Source organism: Chamaea fasciata, unplaced genomic scaffold (genome assembly GCF_029207755.1).
Source record: "Chamaea fasciata isolate MVZ Bird 193981 ecotype frontalis unplaced genomic scaffold, bChaFas1.0.hap1 SCAF_38, whole genome shotgun sequence".
In the NCBI taxonomy this organism is placed as follows: Eukaryota; Metazoa; Chordata; class Aves; order Passeriformes; family Sylviidae; genus Chamaea; species Chamaea fasciata.
Window position 1 is genome coordinate 524501 of NW_027094123.1, and position 11997 is coordinate 536497.

Below are 11997 nucleotides of genomic sequence, written 5' to 3' on the forward strand. Positions count from 1 at the left end.
CTTCATCCAGATCCACTCATCAGGTGGGGAAAGCTGTCCCAGCAAAGCTCGGGAAAGTCACTGCGAGGAACTAGGAAATCCTACACTGCCTCCCCCTTTCTTGGCCACCAGGCTTCTGCCTGCACTGTGAGAGTAGCCCAGCTTTGACAGTGGTGAACGAGCAATCTGACAGACCTTCTGGGGCAGGAGATCTGATTTCCTTCTCCTCTTGGTTTTCTCCCTGAGCCTGTCCAGGGCTCAAGGAGGAAGCAAGGCCAGATGTGGCCTTGTCTGGTTTCTTCATGCTGAAAGGTAAAGACGTGTTTCACCAATGAATGAATGCATAGATCCTAATGATAGTAACACTTGGTTAAGGAGCAGATCCATTGAAAGTTTGGTTGGAAGGGTCATCCAGAGGGCAGATTTAGCTCAGGGCCTGTTGTTCAGGCCTTAGTCCTTCAGTATTTTGTGGTGCAAATCAATGCCCTGGAAAGCTGGAAACAAATGAGTCCCTCTTGAGCACGTTTCAGAGCGGGAGCAGGATTAGCCCTGCAAGGCCGGGCTAGGGCCAAGAGCAGAGGGCCAGCAGGCTGCATTTGCCCAGAGGCAGCCGTCCAGACCAAGAAGGCCACTGGTGCCCAGGGCCTGAGGTGCCCGAGGCTGCCTCCCCGCTGTGCAGCTCTGCAGAGCCCGTGGAGCGCAGGGTCCCGGGCAGCCAGGGCGGCCTGGCTGCCTTGGAGCACGAGGGGTGTCCCAGAATGCTGCGGCCCTTGGCTTTTTAACTGTTGCTCAGAGTCTTGTCATTAGTCCACACTGTCTGACATGTTTTCCTTTCCTCTGGCATATTGAAGAGAGCTTTTTGAGAAAAGTGGCTGATGTAGCTTCTGCTGGTGCTGGTGCTTTTGTCTGCAGGTCAGGGCAGGTGGTTTGAACCAAGGACGGAGTCCGCAGTTAACACTGCAGTTTTGCCAAGCCAAGAAAACCATTCACAACTGGGTGACCGATGCTGAGCAGCTTTGCTAGTTTTTGGAAAGTTATCACCTTAAAAAGCCCAACAAATGTTCCTACATGAGGGTACCAGCAGTGTCCCAAAGATCCCAACTTTTTCCACCTCTTTTCTGTGTCTTTGGTGTTTCTAAGTTCCCCATTCCCCAGCAGGAATGAAAGCATGTATGATAATGTGAGTGATTTGAGAGCTCTGTGTTGTGCCCTGCCACATCAGCGTTGATGACAGGCTGGACATGGACAGGTGTGTCGAGTTCAATTCATCCCAGTTCTGTGCCAACAGCAGCCCCAAGATGCCGAGAAGAGCAAGGACGGTGGGTGGGTGTGCACGCACAGCCCTGTGGCCTGACTGCTGTGTGGGCAGAAGGTTCTCAACAGCAGTACATCTTCACTCCCCCAAGTGGGAAGAATATATCAGATCTATATGAAATGAAAATATTTATGAAACTGCACTCAATGGTACATATTTATATGTATCATAGATGCAATTTATCAAATATAATGCTGCATATTCTATATTTTGATATGCCATAATCAATAGAATCTATCAAATCTAGAGTTGATCTTTCCCTAAGCTATTGCCTGTGGGTCCTAGAGGCCATCTCCTAGTGTTACTACATTTGTGCCTTCTGGTACTAGTTCTTATAGCAGCAACTCCCCTGGGAGTTCCTCCAGGGAACTTCACAGCAAGGGCTTCCATCACTGTCGTGGCTGTGGGAACTTGTTGCTTGCCATTTCTCCCCCAGAATCCTTGTGGATTCTGGAGCATGTCAGCACAGGTGTCCATGGCCCTTCCTTCATCCCCAGCCTGCAGCACTCACAGCCCTGCGGCCTCCCCCTTGCTGCAGCTCGTTTGCAAAGTGCTGCCAAAGGCAGCGGAGCTGGCTCAGGATCCCTGTTGGCTCCTGGGCTCCAGGATGACCTTCAGAGGGACACTTGGAGCGCTTCCTGAAGAGCTGCCCGTGGCATGGCGAGTGGATTTGTCCTCCCTGGGTGCCTCTGGTTGGAGCTGGATGCTCCGTGGAATCCCGGAGTTTTCTCAGCAGCCTTTGCAGCGAGTTCTCAGCCAAGGTGTGGCTCTGCTGCCATCCCAAATCTGCACCTGCCTTGCCCAGCCTGAGTGCAAGTGGGGCATGTGCTGGGCACGGATGGAGATTTCCATGGCCAAAATCCTCCAGTATATAAAACTGCTCATTGCTCTGGACAGCACAAATCACAAAACGCCCATCGCAGTTGACAATTGTAATTTCTTGCAGATTCCTACAGCTGCGCTGCTGATCGACAAATACACCAGAATTGATTTCACATGGAAAATGTCATTTATTACTGTAGTAGTTTCAAGGCAAAACAAATGAGAGGCTCCAAGTCAGAGATACAATTTAATAGGAAAAAAAAGAAAAAAAGGAAAGAAAGTAAAATAAAATCAATGCAATAATACAAAAGACCACTGACAGAGTCAGAATACAACCTGAGCGTAGTGATGGAAGCAGTCCAGATGAGGTGGTCTTCCTGAAGCAGTGATCCTGTAGAAAAGTCTGGTAGCTCGGGTCCTCTGGGAATCCAGTGGGTAAGCGCCCCTCTGGTGTTCAGAGTCTCAGCTTATATCCAGGCTGGAATGCTTGGTTTCTCCCTCTGGGCGGAGCATCCCACAATGGGATGGTGAGTCATGTGATAAGGCCTGATGGGCCCATTAACAGGAGGTAGTCCAGGAGGGGGTTATCTGTGAGCTGTGTAGCAAAGGTGCTGATGGCCCATTAACAGAAGATAAGCCAGAGTGGAGGAGGCAGGGAGCACTGCCTCACCTGGTTTCAACAGTTCTTGAAGATGGTGATAGAATATACTTCAACCCAGGACATTATCCACCCCTTATTCTATTACCATCTACATCATCCCAAATCAATACCTTCCTTAAACTACACACACACACATATATATATATAATGAAATCCTACACACAGTTCTCACTTAAAATAAGGTCTCCTTGTGGTACACAGTGGGTGTCCCCATCCTTTTGCATCACCCACCAAGTGTAACCAGGTCCTTGTGCAAAGACAACCCCACGGATGGGTTTGCCCTTGCCCGAGGTGGGATTAATCCAAACAGTCTTTCCTAACATACCTCTCATGTGTACCACAGGGACCCTATCTCCATCCACTGTATGCAAGGATTCAGACTGGGCAGGACCAGCTCGATTGATGGACCCTCGGGTATTGACCATCCAGGTGGCCTTCGCTAAGTTCTGTTCCCAATTTTTGAAGGTCCCTCCACCAAGTGCCTTAAGGGTAGTTTTAAGCAGTCCATTGCAGCGTTCCACCTTCCCGGCAGCTGGTGCATGGTATGGGATATGGTATATCCATTCGATTCCGTGTTCTCTGGCCCAAGTGCTTATGAGGCCATTCTTGAAATGAGTCCCGTTGTCTGACTCAATTCTCTCAGGGGTGCCATGTCTCCACAGGACCTGCTTTTCCAGGCCCAAGATGGTGTTCCGGGCAGTAGCATGAGGCACAGGGTAGGTCTCCAGCCATCCAGTGGTTGCTTCCACCATGGTGAGCACGTAGCGCTTGCCTTGGCGGGTTTGGGGAAGGGTGATGTAGTCAATTTGCCAGGCTTCCCCATACCTATACTTTGACCATCGTCCGCCATACCACAGAGGCTTCACTCGCTTGGCCTGTTTGATCGCAGCACAGGTCTCGCAGTCATGGATAGCCTGGGAGATGCTGTCCATAGTAATGTCCACCCCTCGGTCACGAGCCCATCGATATGTTGCATCTCTCCCTTGATGACCAGAGGCATCATGAGCCCAACGAGCTAGGAACAATTCTCCTTTGTGCTGCCAGTCTAGATCAACCTGAGATACTTTCACCTTGGCAGCTCGATCCACCTGCTCGTTGTTATGATGTTCTTCATTAGCCCGACTCTTGGGTACATGCGCATCCACGTGTCGAACCTTCACGGTCAGCCTTTCTACTCGGGTGGCGATGTCCTGCCAAATCTCAGCAGCCCAGATGGGTTTCCCTCTGCGCTGCCAGTTGGCCTTTCTCCAGCGGTCCAGCCATCCCCACAGAGCATTAGCTACCATCCATGAGTCAGTGTAGAGATAGAGCCTTGGCCACTTCTCTCGTTCAGCAATATCCAAAGCCAGCTGGACAGCTTTAAGCTCTGCGACCTGACTCGATCCACCTTCTCCCTCGGTAGCCTGTGCAACTCGTCGTGTGGGGCTCCATACAGCAGCTTTCCATTTCCGGTTAGCACCTACAATTCGGCAGGAACCGTCGGTGAAAAGGGCATATCGTCTCTCACTCTCTGGTAGCTCGTTATATGGTGGGGCTTCCTCGGCCCGTGTCACTTGCTCCTCCTCTTCTTCAGAGGATAATCCAAAGGTCTCACCTTCAGGCCAGTTTGTTATAATTTCCAGAATCCCAGGGCGATTCAGGTTTCCAATACGGGCGCGCTGCGTGATCAGGGCGATCCATTTGCTCCACGTGGTGTCGGTGGCGTGATGTGTGGTAGGAACCTTTCCCTTGAACATCCACCCCAGCACCGGTAGTCGAGGTGCCAGAAGCAGCTGTGCTTCAGTACCAATCACCTCTGAGGCAGCTTGGACTCCTTCATAGGCGGCTAAGATTTCCTTCTCTGTGGGAGTGTAGTTGGCTTCGGATCCTCTGTAGCTTCGGCTCCAGAATCCCAGTGGTCGTCCCCGAGTCTCACCCGGCACCTTCTGCCAAAGGCTCCATGACAGACCATGGCTCCCGGCTGCAGAGTAAAGCACATTCTTCACCTCTGATCCCGTCCTGACTGGGCCAAGGGCTACCGCATGAGCGATTTCCTGCTTGATCTGGGCGAAAGCTTGCTGCTGTTCTGGGCCCCAGTGGAAATCGTTCTTCTTGCGGGTGACCAGGTAGAGAGGGCTCACAATTTGGCTATACTCGGGAATGTGCATCCTCCAGAAACCTATGGCACCTAGGAAAGCTTGTGTTTCCTTCTTGTTGGTCGGTGGAGACATTGCAGTGATCTTATTGATGACTTCAGTGGGAATCTGACGCCGTCCATCTTGCCACTTCACTCCCAGGAACTGGATCTCTCGAGCAGGTCCCTTGACTTTGCTCCTCTTGATGGCGAAGCCGGCCTTCAGGAGAATCTGAATGATCTTCTCTCCCTTCTCAAAGACTTCTGTTGCGGTGTTTCCCCACACGATAATGTCGTCAATGTATTGCAGGTGTTCTGGAGCCTCACCCTTTTCCAGTGCAGCCTGGATCAGTCCATGGCAAATGGTGGGACTGTGCTTCCACCCCTGGGGCAGTCGGTTCCAGGTGTACTGCACGCCCCTCCAGGTGAAGGCAAACTGAGGCCTGCATTCTGCTGCCAGAGGAATGGAGAAAAAGGCATTTGCAATATCAATGGTCGCATACCATTTTGCTGCCTTGGATTCCAGCTCATACTGAAGCTCCAACATGTCTGGTACGGCAGCGCTCAGTGGTGGTGTGACTTCATTCAGGCCACGGTAATCCACTGTCAGTCTCCATTCTCCACTGGACTTACGCACGGGCCATATAGGGCTATTAAAGGGTGAACGAGCCTTGCTTACCACCCCTTGGCTCTCCAGCTCACGAATCATCTTATGGATGGGGACCACAGAGTCTCTGTCGGTGCGATATTGCCGACGGTGCACTGTTGCTCGGGCGATCGGCACCTGTTGTTCTTCAACTTTCAGTAGTCCCACAGCAGAGGGGTCGTCTGAGAGTCCAGGCAAGGTACTCAGTTGTCTGATGCCTTCTGTCTCTAGAGCAGCTATGCCAAAAACCCAGCGGTATCCTCTTGGGTCTTTGAAATACCCATTTCTGAGATAGTCTATGCCCAAAATGCATGGGGCCTCTGGACCAGTCACAATGGGGTGTTTCTGCCATTCTTTCCCAGTTAGACTTACTTCAGCTTCCAGTACAGTCAGCTCCTGGGATCCTCCTGTCACCCCAGAAATGGAAATGGGTTCTGCTCCCACGTACCTTGATGGCATCAGAGTACACTGAGCACCGGTATCAACCAGAGCCGTATATCTTTGTGGGTCAGATGTTCCAGGCCATCGGATCCACACAGTCCAGTAGATCCGATTGTCCCTTTCCTCTACCTGGCTAGAGGCAGGGCCCCCCTATTCCTGGTCATGGCATACATTGCTCTCTTCTTGTAAATATGTTTCTGAGGTTCCTTCAAGAGGATCAGTCATATCGTCATTCCTGTACCGTCTGGAGTTCTGTGCACGAGAGACCAGAGCAACATTGATTCTAGATGGGCTCTTTGTGGTAGGTGTTTCTCTTTTCAGTTCACGTACCCGGGCTGCTAAGGAGGAGGTGGGTTTTCCATCCCACTTCCTCATGTCTTCTCCATGCTCCCGAAGAAAAGACCAGAGGTTACCTCGGGGTGTGTATCCTCTCTCCCTGGCTGGGGAGCGCCTGCTCCTAATGGCAGAGACTCTCATTGGCTCTGGCTGGATATGGTAAATTTCTTCCTTAAGTTCTTTTTTCAGTTTCTGATGGCCTTCTTCAATCAAGTTCCGGACTTGCTCAGCCAGTCTTGTTTCCACAGATGAGACATGGGTACGAACTGGGGCAGTGACAGTGTCCTCGTAAATTCTTAGTTTATTAGCCAAGACACCTACCCTGTCCTCACCTTCCCTCCATTGCAGTGTTGCCAGGTAACGTGAGTACATCTCGGGTCCAAGCCGTGCAAATCTCAACCACATCCGTGATGTGCACTGGACACCATCTGGGTTTTTAGGAAATCTCTCATCTTCTGAAAAAATGATTTCCAACACAGCCAATTCCCTCAGGCATCGGATACCTTGTTCTATTGTGTTCCATTTTCCTTGGTGCACTTGGAGGTCTTCTTTACAAAGGTATCTATCCTTCACACTTGTTAGCAGTCGCTGCCAGAGGCTGAGAGGTTCTTGGCTTTTCCCAATCCCCTGGTCAATGACCACATCCCGGGACAATGATCCCAGTTGCCTGGCCTCACTTCCATCCAGAATGGTGTCATTGGCTGCAGCGTCCCAGATGCGGAGCAGCCAGGTCAGGATGGACTCATTGGTCTGGCGGGTGAATTCCCTTCGCAGGTCACGCAGCTCACCCAGAGATAGAGAGCGAGTGATGATTTCTGGCTCTGTCTCTTCTGCTGATTGTGAAGGTCCTGCTGCACCCTCATCAGTCACTATGCGGACTGATTTGGTCCTTGATTTCTTCTTCTGAACGGGGGCAACTGCTACTGGTTTAGGCTGTTCCGGTTCGGTGATGGTTTGTGTGGAGATGCTGATGGCACCCTTAGTCCCTTTCTCCTCTGTGACAGTCTGCGTAGATGTGGACACTGTTGCCTCACTTTTGGCTTCTTTCTCCTCTGTGACGGTCTGTGTAGATGAGGACACTGTTGCCTTGCCTTTGGTTCCTTTCACCTCTGTGACACTCTGTGTAGACACTGATATCGTTGCTCTGCTTCTTTTTCCCTCTTCCTCTTCCTTCAGAACATGCTGTATCACACCATGTAGTGTTTTGATTCTAAGCATGGTGCGGGCCGTGCAGAGAAGACAAAGCAGGACTAACAACAACATCATGCTGTCCTTGGCATCCAGAGGGTATTCCATATTTTCAAAAACTGCTGTGTCATGCCTGAAAAGCTGGAAAAAATCATTCTTCACCCCTCCCCACAGGGGCTGGGTGAGATTGTTGAGGCCCCAGATGTAGCATCCTAGACCAGAACAAGAAAACAAAACTGGGTGTATATTCTGAATAATGTTCATTGCCTCAGAGTTTATCAAGCAATGGACATAATAGACTACTAAAGCAATTTTAGTACCATACCCTGGTCTTAGCTGGAGCATTAAGACTGGCAGATAGTACCCCAGTTGTGGAAAAATATAGAGAGATAGATATAAGACACATGTAAGCATGTTGAGCATCATAGCGAACAGGTGTCTTCTTCAATACAAAATTGTAATTCTGACTTTTCTCAGTGCCTTGTGCCCCACGTTGGGCGCCAAAAATGTAGTAGTTTCAAGGCAAAACAAATGAGAGGCTCCAAGTCAGAGATACAATTTAATAGGAAAAAAAAGAAAAAAAGGAAAGAAAGTAAAATAAAATCAATGCAATAATACAAGAGACCACTGACAGAGTCAGAATACAACCTGAGCGTAGTGATGGAAGCAGTCCAGATGAGGTGGTCTTCCTGAAGCAGTGATCCTGTAGAAAAGTCTGGTAGCTCGGGTCCTCTGGGAATCCAGTGGGTAAGCGCCCCTCTGGTGTTCAGAGTCTCAGCTTATATCCAGGCTGGAATGCTTGGTTTCTCCCTCTGGGCGGAGCATCCCACAATGGGATGGTGAGTCATGTGATAAGGCCTGATGGGCCCATTAACAGGAGGTAGTCCAGGAGGGGGTTATCTGTGAGCTGTGTAGCAAAGGTGCTGATGGCCCATTAACAGAAGATAAGCCAGAGTGGAGGAGGCAGGGAGCACTGCCTCACCTGGTTTCAACAGTTCTTGAAGATGGTGATAGAATATACTTCAACCCAGGACAATTACAAATTGCTACACCTGCGCTGACAATACAGAACTATGCTGATGTCAATTTGAGTCTTAAAAAAAAGGAATTTATTAGATTTTTACAACAATGCCATGTAAAAATATAGAAATATCCACTTCAGTTAAGAAAACTTAATTTATTGCCAACATCTACAACAAGTCACTAGACACAGAGATCAATTAGGTGTTTAGCAACTTAATTTATTACATATTACTGCAAGCCTAAAGCCCATCTAGGAATACAAAAATATCAGTATTTCTATCTAAACCGTCGTCTACAAAGATCTCAATCGATACAATGACACAACTATACATCTCCATACATGTTTAAATAGAAAGATACACCCAGATACACCCACCTCAAAATACAGAAGTCAATACACAGATGTAAATAGAAAACTGGATATATTTACTTCTAGGAATACCAATATACCTATTTAAAGAGCCATATAACTCCAACTGCATGAATAGAAATACCTACACAACTCTATTTATAGGGAATAAAATTAAAACACACATAGAACAGCATACTTACATATACATATACTTACATCCATACATACATATGTTATTACAAAGATGTATGCATATATACAGACATATATATGTAGCATACATTTATAAATATACAAAGATACATACAGAAATATTCCTATACAAATAGTAACTTGCATATATAAATATCCATGTAATTATTCCTCTCTATGCTACAGTCCATATATCTTTAAACAGAAATCTAAGCAGAGGGATTCCCGCCACCTCATCTTCAAAGCCTTTCACTCTGTTCTTGCTTCCTCCCCTGCAGAGCAGCACCCCTGGACAAGGACAGCAGATGGCACTGGCTCAGGGGACAGTGCCTGGGGCCACCGGCAGCTCCCAGCGCTCCAGGGACAGCCGGGGCTGGAACTGCTGCTCCGCCCGGCCCGGCCGCCAGCTGGGACCCAGCACGGCAACAGGGGACACAGGGGGCACAGGGGGAGAAACAAGAGCTGAAACAGGCAGCTGAGGGGGGAAAAGGTAAAAATGCAGCCTAGACCAACACAAACATCACTCTATCCATCTCTATCAATTCACAGACCGTCACGGGGCTTTGCTTTGTGATGTCAGGGCACGGTTGCCACGTGGTCGTGGTGACATCGCAAGGTTGCCTTGGTGCCTGGAAGGCCTCAGGGGTGTCAGAGCAGCTCTTGGGCTTGCTCGGTGCAGGAACTTGGTCCTGTGCTTGAGGCTTTTGTCAGTGGGCAGCTGCCGACTGACAGGAGACTCCTTTTAGCTAGCGTTAGAGCGCACTCTGCAAACTTGCACAGCAGTTGCCACAATGATTGGGCAACTCGCCGCTGCAGTTTTCACTGTTTATGGAGTTACTTATTCCTGCTATTTCCTGACTAACCTGGCACGTAAGTAGAGGTTTTCCCTGGGTGTCACCTCACCTGGTTTTTGTGTCTTCCTGCTCTTTCTTAGTGACTGAGTTGATTTGGAAACAGAAAGGCCATTGGGATGCCGCTTGGGTAAAGGTGCTGTCAGCACGTTCAGCTCAAAAGGGGGTGTGTGTAGCCACGGCCGTGCGGCCAGCATTTGCAAGGGAGCCTGCAGGAGTTGCGTTCCCTCCGTGGGAGAGTCTGTGGCAGCAGAGTTTGCCAATTCCTCCATTGCTGGGTCAAGCAGGACAACTTTGAAAATGTAGACTGGGAGGCCTTCTTGGAAGGTCTTCTAAAAATGCTGCGGTTGTCTCCAGTTTTCTCAAAGCATCTGCTTCATTTTCCCTTGTCCACTGCAGGTCACCTGAGCCAGGTATTCAGAGGTGCTGATCCCGAGGTGAGTAAGGAAAGAACATTTGATGTTCCTGGTGTTTAAAATTGTGCAGCAAGCTGTGAGCTTGGCCTGTGGCAGTAGAGTGTAGAGGGCCAGCTGAGTAGGCTGCAAGAAAATCCATTTCCATGTCTGCAGCAGCAAGAGCAAAGGCATCACTGCCTATTTCCTAATTTTCCATTTCAGAGCTTTAAAAGAACTAAAAAGATCAGTTTTGCAGAGAGAATGTGCTTCCTGATAGTAGTCGGGGGAATATGTAATTTGGAGCCATTTGCAGTGTCCAGTTGAATCAGGTCATTAGAATTTAGTCAGAGTGACTTAGAATCCCCTTGCTCTCAAAGTTGATGATTTGTGCTTAGTAGAGCTGGTTCTAGAGCTGAAGAGAAAGAAGGTTCTAAATGAGCCTGTGTCTCACGCTCCTGTCTGTCCACAGATCCCAGAACCAAGAGCAGACTCTCCTCTGGCTTCCTCTGCTCCTGGACAAGAAGCCAACGCGGAGCCAAATGACCCCAAGGCTTCAGCTGTGGTCACACCACAGCTGGAACTTTCCCAGACAGTAAGTGCCACTTCTGGAGGGTGCTGTCTTTAGTGCGAGGCAGAGCTGGAAGTTTCTGAGCAGCCAGCTCTTGCTGTTGGTGGCTGAGGATGCCGAGTGCTGCAGTCCTGCCAGACCTAGCCATTCCCCTCAGCCAGTGACAGCTGGAAAATGGGCTTTGAGCTGCCATGTTTAGGCCCCAGCTTGCTGGGATTCTGATAGGGGCCAGCCTGGAGCAGGAAGGTTCCCTGTCTGCAGAGGAGGGAGCATGCCAAAGGCACTGTGCTCAGCCTTGGTGGATACGTGGGGGACGCTGTGGTCTGGGGACACCTGTCCCTCTCCACAGACGTGCCAAGTACCCACAGGCACCAAAAGTCTTGATCTGAGAACACAAGCTCTTTGGGGTGGTTCGTGCCCATGAGCTTCTTGGCTGTGCTTACCCGGGAGCATTTCAGAGACATGCTGGGGATGTGGAGTTGCTGTTTGAAGACAGGGATCTTGGTGCCTTTGTTGCCAGGTTGTTCTTTTGCCTCTTCAGGCGGAGCAGTCAGTAGCAGAGCTGACAGGCACTCGGAGTCCACCTGTCTTTTGGCTTTTAATAAGCTGCTAAGAGATGATGTGTTGTCCGTGAATCTTTGGAGGGCATCTCTTCTCTTGTGTGGCAAAAGACACGTTCCCTGTCAGCTTCCAAAGAGGCTGTTGGAGCTTCAGCCCCAGATGGAGGCTGATTGTACTGCTAGTGTCACAGTGGGACAGAGTGAAGGGCAGGGAGAGGGGAATTCAATGGAGCTCTTGGGACTGAGGAGGCCAGGAGTCCCCCAGGCACTGAAAGCACAGAGCCTTGTCATCTGCAGAGATCAGCACTGGGACAGGAGGGTTACAATGGAAGCAGAGGTGGGCAGGGAAGCAGAAAGAAGTGGCTGAATGAATATGATTAGTACACTGAAAAAGGAAAAAGCTGAGCCTGATGGCATCTCCCAGTCACTTGCTCTGCATTTGTGTGTACAGAACGTGGAGGCAGAGGCACAAGCAGAACCGCCCAAACCTCCGAGTGACACGATGGCAGCGAGGAGGAAGAGCAGGGAAGACATCAGGAGAACTGAGGATCAATG

The 11997-nt window shown here is 49.7% G+C and overlaps 1 long non-coding RNA gene across 1 annotated transcript; it reads left to right on the plus strand.

The window, feature by feature from the left end:
- Positions 1-225: 225 nt before the first annotated feature.
- On the plus strand, positions 226-10799 carry LOC136303590 (uncharacterized). The gene is made up of 3 exons (XR_010724255.1): positions 226-291; positions 10319-10356; positions 10784-10799. It is a non-coding gene; the product is annotated as an uncharacterized lncRNA (long non-coding RNA).
- Positions 10800-11997: the final 1198 nt, after the last annotated feature.